Source organism: Pteronotus mesoamericanus, unplaced genomic scaffold (genome assembly GCF_021234165.1).
Source record: "Pteronotus mesoamericanus isolate MK-2021 breed Mesoamerican mustached bat unplaced genomic scaffold, CSHL_Meso_final scaffold_31, whole genome shotgun sequence".
NCBI classification, from domain to species: Eukaryota; Metazoa; Chordata; class Mammalia; order Chiroptera; family Mormoopidae; genus Pteronotus; species Pteronotus mesoamericanus.
In genome coordinates this window covers 13321975-13331728 of record NW_026555312.1, presented here as the reverse complement: position 1 = coordinate 13331728, position 9754 = coordinate 13321975, and the positions used below count along the sequence as shown (strand labels likewise).

Sequence of the window (9754 nt, the reverse complement as noted above, 5' to 3'; positions counted from 1 at the left end):
TACTCTAGATTTTGTGGCTTTAGGTTTGATTACTTTTTTAATACTATAGGTGATAGTTTGCCTCTTTCAATGGGAAGCAAATAATGTTGTGGTATCTATTTTCCTATAATCTTTGTAGCCATTATGCTAAACCTTTAGATTCATTAATTCATTGATGGTTGCAAAATGACAAAGTTAACTTCTATATTTTTTATTTATTTATTGAAATACTTTTATAAAGAAGCACATCCCTCCATCTATTAGTATTTGGTTATTCAGTGGTATAGTTCTTATAGGCAAGTCAGGAAAATGCTTCCTCTCCCTTGCAATTACTATCTCTATTAAGCCTTGAATTGATTGACCAGTTTGCTACTGAATTCTTTTTTTAAACTAATTTTTTATTTTAAAGATTTTATTTATTTATTTTTAGACAGAGGGGAAGGAAGGGAGAAACAGAGGAACAGAAACATAAATGTGTGGATGCCTCTCACATGTCCCTTACTGGGGACCTGGCCCTCAACCCAAGCATGTGCCCTGACTGGGAATCAAACCGTTGACCCTTTGGTTGACAGGCCAGCACTCAATCCACTGAGCCACACTAGCCAGGGTTACTACTGAATTCTTTTGATATGACTCCATTAGTCTTTGATAACTCCCCTTGCCATCTGATATGACAAGATATTCCAGGAGCAATTTATGCATCTTCTGTTCTTAACCTAGAATCAGCCATTTCTCCAAGAAGCTTTGATATTCTTCAGTGGAAAATCAGGTGATGTTTCAACACCATAACCTAGGTGCCAAGGGAGCTATTGTTACTGGGTTCATCATTGTTTTTAAGGCATTTTTAGTAGATAAAGCTAGAAAAAATATATATGAGACAAAATATGTAATGAGTTCACGATAATACTTTCTATTTAAATTCAAGAATACAGAGTTTGTACTTAAACTTTTCTATCTTACATCTGTATCTCCTTCCTCACTAACAATTCTGGGAATGATAGAATTAAATATATATAATACAATTATTTCTTTCGGCTATATAGCATACACAACAGTCTCAGAAAGGCAAGCTGTCAATTTAATTACTGAAAACATTTTTAAAAATTTTCACTCACTTTCCTCATTTTTAATAGTTGTCCAATATCTAAATTATCATAGCATATGTCCATTACTCACTGTACTCTCTTCCTTTTGAGCCTCATTTAGTCTTGGTTCTAAAAGTAAAAATACACTTAATGTTCGTAACTGTTTTTATGTCAATGTCTCTGAGGTGGTTTTGGTTTACTGAAGATCATTCTTTAGTAGATTCCTCAGAAGGAGCTCATGTGCACAATATTAGTTGTGTTGTAAGCATGTTGATTAGTTTGGTCCAGTTAAGCTTGAAAGTTAGTTCTTCTGGATATAAAAATTCTTGGGTCACATTTTTCTTTCTTTAATACATTATATTGTATTATTAATTTTTATTTGCTGTTGTTAGAAAGTCTGGTGATGATCCAATTGTTTTCCTGGATAAATTGCATGTTTTTTTTGGTTAGATTCTGAAAGAGTTTTTTCCTTCAAAGTCCAGAAATTTTATTAGAATAGCTCTTGATGTAAGTCATTCTAGGTATACAGTATAGCCTTTCAATATGTGGTTTCAAATATTTTATTTCAAAAGAGTTATCTTGAATTATAGGACTTCTTTTGTTTTTAATCTTTTTATTTTTTTATTCATAAATCATGTTTATTTTATTACAGTTGTCTTAATTTTTCCCCCTTTGCCCCCCCTCCACCCATCCCACTCCCACCCCCCACTCCCACAGTCAGTTCCCACTCTGTTGTCCATGTCCATGCGTCATTCATACATATCCTTTGTCTAGTCCCTTCTGCTTTCCACCGTTGTCCTCTTTCCCCCTCCCCTCTGGTCACTTTCAGTCTGCTCCATGTTTCTGTGCCTGTGGTTTATTTTGTTCATTAGTTTATTTTGTTGAATAGAATCCACTTATAGATGAGATCATATGGTAATTGTCTTTCATCAACTGGCTTATTTCACTTAGCTTAATATTCTCCAGTTCCATCCATGTTGTCGCAAAAGGTAGGAGTTCCATCTCTCTCTCTTTCTTTCTTTCTTTCTGAAATGTAGATTGATTTTATTTATTTATTTTTTTAAATGTCAAAGTTAATTATAAAATATTTTTAAAAATTTAAAACCATTATAAAGTCTCAGCAATTAAAGCAACATAACACCAGCACGGAAATAATCAAGTAGATCAATGAAATATAATGAACATTCTAGAGACAAATGTATATATCTGATTAATATATGTATGATTAAGTTGATATTTCAAATCAATGTGTAAAATAAGACTTATTCCACAAATAAGGTGCATGGACCACTATTACTTTAAATAAAACAAATATAGAGCCCTATTTCACACATTGTCTTGTACAAGACATATTCAGGTGAGTTAAAAATCAATATGTAGAATTTAAGAAGTTTTAGAAGAAAATAGAACTAATATTTTTCATGACCTAAAGTAAAATATCCAATCCCAGAAGCTATAAAGTAAATATTGACAATATGACTATATTAAACATTTAACTATATAGTAATATACATATTTAAAAAGTTAAAGGACAAGGAATAGAATAGAAAAGTATTTGTAACACATCTAAAACATGGTTAATAGGCTTTTTGTTTCCTTTTTTTTTTTAGGGAAAAAAGTTCTACAAACCTTTAATCAATAAATGGATAAAGAATACCAAAAAGTCATTTAAAGCTTTTTTTAAAAAAAATAATAGAAATAGGCAAGAAATATACTAAAACAGGTTTAGTTTCAACAAATAGTAAAGGAACAATTATAATAACATCATTGTCACGATCAGATTAATGAGTATTAAAAATATTGGTGATATCAAGTATTGGCAACTCTGAAAAGAACTGAGTATTCACAGAAACTTTTTCTTCATCTTAAAGCAGTCCCTTTAGCAATTTTGCAGTGCTGGTTTGGTGGAGATGTATTCTTTTAGCCATCTTTTGTCTGGGAAACTCCTTATTTCGCCTTCCATTTTTATTGAGAGCCTTGCTGGGTAGAGCAGCCTTGGTTGCAGACCTTTGCTTTTCATGACTTGGAATGTTTCTTGCCATTCCCTTCTGGCTTGCAGTGTTTCTGTTGAGAAGTCAGATGCTAGCCGTATCGGGTCTCCCTTATATGTTACTACCTCTTTCTCTCTTGCTTGCTTTAGAATTCTCTGTTTGTCTTTGATATTTTCCATTTTAATGATGATGTGTCTTGAAGTGGGCCTCATGGGATCCCTCTTGAATGGGGTCCTCTGTGCTTCCTGGACTTGTGTGACTTTTTTTCTCCTCCAATTAGGGAAATTTTCCATCATTACTTTTTCAAACAGTTCTCTATCCCTTCCTCCTCCTCTTCTCCTTCTGGTACCCCTATTATACGGATATCATTATGTTTCAGGTTGTCCTGTATTTCTCTAAATGCCTCTTCATTCTTTTTGAGATTTTCTTGCTCTTTCTGGGAGCTGTTTTCTACCTTGTCCTCCAGCTCACTGATTCAGTCCTCAGCTTCATCTAGCCTGCTTTTAATTCCTTATACTGTGTTCTTCAATTCAGAAATTGTATTCTTCATTTCCTCTTGTCTCTTATGGACGGTTTCTATGTCCTTTTTCATGCTGATATAGTTTGCAGTAAGTTCCTCATAGTTTCCCTGTAGTTTTTGGTAATTCTCTCTGAGCTCACTGAGCTCATTGAGCTTCTTTAGAACCGTTGTTTGGAATTCAGTATCTGATAGTTTACTTGCTTCCATTTCATTTAGTTCTCTTTTTGGGGATTTCTCCTTTCCCTTCCACTGAGGGTTGTTTCTTTGTCTTCTCATTATTTGTGAGACTCTTCTCTTTTGCTTCTTCTTCTTAAGTTGATCTGTCTATTGAATTATAGGATTTAAGAAAATGGATGAAATCATGTAAAGTATTGAACACATTGCCTTACATACGATATATTAACATTCAATGTTAGCTATAATGTAAATATTAAAATTCACAATATCCTTGAGAGATAAAGAACATTTTCAGCTTCAGATTTCTAAGAACCTGAATACATTGTTTGATGGAGAGAGAGAGATGGTAGGTGAAGTGGTGATGCTCACCACAGGCTGCCGGGAGCTGATGTCTCCTGCGTAGGCACAAGATGGTGAATAGGTCTCTGTTAAGATGTGCTGTGATTTTTGAGCTTTAGAGCCAGAAATCCCCTGTAAATTAGCATTAGCCCTGAGAAATCTGAGACAAAGTAGAGTCGTCATGTGTAAAATGTATTGCCTCATTACCTCACGTAGGACTGGTCTTACTTAGTTGGAAATTAGAATCGATTAAGTCTATATGAGGTGCTGAATGTTTTGTCTGCCCCAACATGTCTCTCACTAAACTGTCCCAACATCTGAAATCACCGTGATCTTGCCAAGGATAGCTCAGATAGCAGACACACAGTTAGGACCTGAATCTTTTTAACTCTAATGACAAAATTCTCAGCATTCTGCTCTACTTAGTTGCTTTCACATAGTTTCAGGCACACATCAGAACTGCAGTGTCTTGACAGGACATGTTTTCCCAGACTGTCTTGGAGAAAAATCATACATTTGTTCCAAGCACTTTGCCTTTAGTTCCCTGGTGCCAATCTCAATAGTAGTTAGTTCTAAGGGTGCCTGACATTGCAACAACATGTCCTCTATCAACTCAAGCTATATTAAACCTATAGGAATCAATCTCAGATGGTAGAAGACTTTTGCCTATGTTGTCACTTTTGCCCTTAGTCCTATCCTGCTGCTTCGCTCCAACACTTAGAGTCCTCTTGAATGTTTTTCCTGCCAGGTTGCCTGGGTTGCAAAGGTTGCTACCCAGCATTACATAGTCAGGCAGCATTTTTTGGTGGTAGGCTCCAGTGTTTACTTAGAGTGAGGGTGGGGACATTTTCATGTAGAAAGTCACTGACCATGGGAAAAAGTTGCTCAGAGGTTACAAAAGTAAAGAGCAGATAAATATCAAATGTAAGCCTCAGTCAGTTTACGTATTAAAAATTGTTAACAGAAAAACAAATAAAAATTATTAGGCTTTATAACATGGCTCTGCTTAAAGGAGAAGCTCAAAGACAAGTGGAAGGAAGAAAGAAAATAATGTTGAAAATTTTAAAAAATACTGATGGGTGGAGTAAAATCCAAAGACTTCAAGAGAGTACATATATATATTTTATATATATACACACACACACACACACACATAAGTATATGCATACATATATACATATATGTATTCAATTGAATACTGTGATGGTTAATTTTATTTTCTATTTATATGCTGTTTATAAGAAACACATTCAAAACATAAGGATCCAAAAAGGTTGTAGTTGAAGGATAGAAAAAGATACTCTGTCAAAATATTGACTGTATTAGTTTTCTGTGCTGTATAAGTTACCACAACCCAAACAGCTTATAGAACGTCAAGGTTTCCTTGGGTCAGGAGTCCAAGCGCAGCTCACCTGGGTCTGCTGCAAGGCTGCTATCAAGGTGCTGACTAGAGCTGAGCTCCCATGTGGAGGCTCGACTGGGCAATCTGCTCCAAGCTAACCTCAGCTTGTTGGCTTGTTGGCAGAATTTATTTCCTTGTGACTGTAGGATTCGTGGAAGCTTGCTTTTTCAAACCAGGGAGAGAGAGAGCACAAGAGGGACACTAACTAGAGCAAGACTCCTAGGAACATGGAATTTTAGAAAAGGTAAGATAACCACAGGAGTGACATCGCATGTGATGATTAATTTTATGTGTCAACTTGACTAGCTCACCAGGATACCCAAATAGCTGGTAAAACACATGTCTGTGAGGTGTTCCCGGAAGAAATTAGCATTGGAATCAGTAGATTAAGTAAAGAAGATCACCCTTACGAATGCCCACCTGCCCACTCACAGCTGAGGGTCTGAATAGAACAAAGGTGGAGGAAGGGCAGGTTTGCTCTTCTGTTGAGCTGAGCCATCCATCCTTTTCTGCCCTGGAACATCAGTGCGCCTGGTTCTCTGGTATTCAGACTCCGGCCAGGACTTACACCATCGGCCCCCTGGCTCTCAGGCCTTCAGACTGGGACTGTATCACAGCACCAGCCTTCCTGGTTCTCCAGCCTGCAGATGGCTGATTGTGGGACTTTTTGGCCTCCATAACCACATGAGGCAATTCTCATTTAAAAAAAGCAAAACTCCTTTTATATCTATTTATCTATCTTATTGGCTCTGTTTCTCTAGAGTACTCTAACACAAATACATGTATTCAATACACATATTCAAATATATATTCAATTGATTATAATATTCAATATGCATATATGTAATCTACACTAACTTACGTACAAATGGTATTCCTCACAGTGTCCTTGATAGGTTCTGTGACTTTAAATGAAGTGATGTATGATGAGGGTGACTTACTGTAAGCTAAAAGATGTAAAGAAAAGTTAAGTTTCTACTGCATCTCATCATCATTATAGTAAAAAGATGTTACATGAGGTCCAGCTGTATCTATATGAACAGAGAGGGAGAGAAGAGAGAGAGAGACTCAATCAAAGGGGATATGCCCATTTCTCTGCCCCCACTTTGTTTTCTCTATTTCTCCCCTCTCTCGCTTTTTGGCTACTGTCCACTGATGCCCCACCTGCCTCCTAAGATTCCATTTGGCCAGGCTCCTGGGCAAGTTGTGAAAGCGAAGATAAGAAAGCCGCAACCTCATTGTTACCACTTGGTGGATCTCAGAATTGAATTGCAGGACTCAGGCGTCGGTTTCAGCTGCCCAGCCTCATCTGTTTGGCATCCCTGTGGCTCAGCAAGTCTCTGTGACTCCCTGGAAACCTGGAAGCTTGGGGAGGGGGAGAAGAAACAAGCCCTGGGTCTCCATGGTGCTTCTCCTCCCCACCCAGTTATGGACGGCACCAATATTTCACTCTGCCAGAGCGTGTTCCTTTGGATATAGTAGACTTCCTCCTTCAAGAATCAGACTACAAAGAGTTAATGATGGGGCAAGAGCTGAGGATTCAGAGGCAGGCCTTAAATTAAAGAGAATGTCCTCCCCTCTCCGAGGCCCAGGCTCTGAGATCTGGAGCAGTCTGAAGCTCTCCTTTCTGGGAGCTGACAAGCCATCTGGGGGATGGCTCAGACCCGAGCTGTGTGGTCAATTTCTCTGTAACCTGAGCAACTGCTGCACTGCTCTATTTTGTTCCTTCACTTGCTATCTTCGGGATCATTATCACAGCTCTTCCACAGTCCCTGGTCAAAGTAAACAGCAGTTCCTGAAAGAAATTATTAGCATGCCACAAGGCTTTCTTCAACAACGAGGAACATATTAAGGTCACATTTCAGTACAAGTAAGCCTCTAATTCAGATACATGATGTTTAAACAGCCTCTAAAGATGGACCTTGAAGAGCTTTCCTTTGACAAGAAAACATAACTCAAAAATATTGGTTTTAAAATATATTTACATAAGATGCAATATATACCATTATTCTCTCACGTTGAACCCTTTCATTTCACATTTATTTGAGTCATTCATGTCACTTTGATTTACAATAATTTCATGAGATTCTAGCAGAGAGATATACATCTTTACAACACATTACTTGCAGTAGGGTAAGGGTACTTAACTACATTAAAATTGTGACAGTTTTTTACACATTTTAAGCACCTTTAAAATGAGAAGAAAAACCACTCCAAACCCAAAATTGCAGCCCTATCCTCTGCATGTGAAGCAGAAGATAATTTGGTCATTTGTCCTCGTGCAGTGGGTTTTCCAAAGTTAAAATTCATATAGCATTTGTGTGAGTGTAATCTCTCAGTTGTCTTGCTCTCTCATATTGCAATCTTATCACATTTAGGTGGAAAAAACAATCAAGTCAAACAAAAATTATCCGGGTCCCCATTATTAAGATGGTAATTAGTCCTTCATCTAGATGTTATGAAGGGTAACAAAATATCTTCTCCTTTTACCAAGTCCATGCTTAGCACAGGTGATTGAGATGTAGGATAATACAAAAATTGCCTTTATGCCACAGGAACAAACTTAAAAATAGTTTATTAAACTGGTGTAGAAGAATTTCCCTCCTAGTTTTTATTGGTTAGTTTGTTTCTCTTTGCCCTGTCCTGGGAGGAATTTTAGGCAGCTGCTTACTACTGCCTGTCTGATATGATGTCCCAGATATTATTAATAAAAATCCTTCCAGTGCACACTTGGGTGGCTTGAAGTTGGGGATAAAACAAACATTTTTGAGTTTTCTTAGTACATCATTAAGATACCTCCAGAGCCTAATTCTGACTCTTGCTGCCATGTCTAAGTTTTTAACCATTACATATGGATTTAAAAAAATATTTTGTATTGTTGCTCAATTACAGTTGTCCCCATTTCCCCCCCATTAATCTCTTCTGCCCTGACCAACCCCCATCCCACATTCAGTCCTCTCCCCCTTTGTTGTTCTTGTCTATGGGTCCTTTATACATGTTCCTTGACTTGACATGTTCCCCCCGCCCATTTTCTTCTTCCTCCCTCCCTTCTGGTCACTGTCGGTTTGTTCTTTATTTCCATGTCTCTGGTTCTATTTTGTTCACTTGTTTGTTTTGTTGATTAGGTTCCACTTATAGGTGAGATCATATGGTATTTGTCTTTCACCCCTTGGCTTATTTCACTTAGCATAATGCTCTCCAGTTCCATCCATGCTGTCACAAAGGGTAGGAGTTCCTCCTTTCTTTCTGCTGCAAAGTATTCCATCGTGTAAATGTACTATAGTTTTTTGATCCACTCATTTACTAATGGGCACTTAGGTTGCTTACAGCACTGGCTATTGTAAATCATGCTACTATGAACATTGGGGTGCATAGGTTCTTTTGAATTGGTGTTTCAGAATTCTTAGGGTGTAATCCCAACAATGAAATTGCTGGATCAAAAGGCAGTTCCATTTTTAATTTCTTGAGGTAATTCCATGCTGTTTTCCACAGTGGCTGCACCAGTCTGCATTCCCACCAACAGTGCACTAGGGTTCCCTTTTCTCTACAACCTCACTAGCACTTGTTGATTGTTGATTTGTTTATGATGGCCATTGTGACTGGTGTGAAGTAGTATCTCATTGTGGTTTTAATGTGCATTTCTCTGATGGCTAGTGATGTTAGCATCCTTTCTTTTTAAATATAGATCTTGTGTTCACTTTGGCAGCTCATATACTAAAATTAGAACAATACAGAGATTATTAGCATGGCCCCTCTGCAAGAATGACATGCAAATTTATAAAGTGTTCCATATATTTGGAAATATGGAGCAGATTGAAAGTGACCAGAGGGGATGGGGAAGGAGGACAACGGTGGAAAGAAGGGGAAGGGACTAGACAAAGAACATGTATGAATGACCCATGGACACGGACAACAGTGTGGGAATTGACTGTGGGAGAGGGGGCGGAAGGGGTGGTGGGATGGGTGGAGGAGGGCAAAGGGGGAAAAATTGAGACAACTGTAATAGACTAAACATGATTTTTAAAAAAAAAAACAGGAATGGTTTACGCAACATCTATATAACGTGGCAGCCAAGGGGAATGGACTGGAATGCGCATATGTGGAAAATGATGACTTCGCTCACTAATCAGTGGGGGCAGTAGACTTTGTTGAGTGAGCATATGCACTGTGTGGCCATCGCATTCAAAATGACTGAGCGACTAGAGCAATGAATCTGCATCAAATTTTGCATTAAGATGGAACATTCCACTACGGAAACTAT

The 9754-nt window shown here is 37.7% G+C and overlaps 1 non-coding gene across 1 annotated transcript; it reads left to right on the top strand.

The window, feature by feature from the left end:
• The first annotated feature begins 9183 nt into the window (after positions 1-9183).
• On the top strand, positions 9184-9290 carry LOC129085810 (U6 spliceosomal RNA). Its single transcript, XR_008530748.1, has one exon. It is a non-coding gene; the product is annotated as a U6 spliceosomal RNA (small nuclear RNA).
• Positions 9291-9754: the final 464 nt, after the last annotated feature.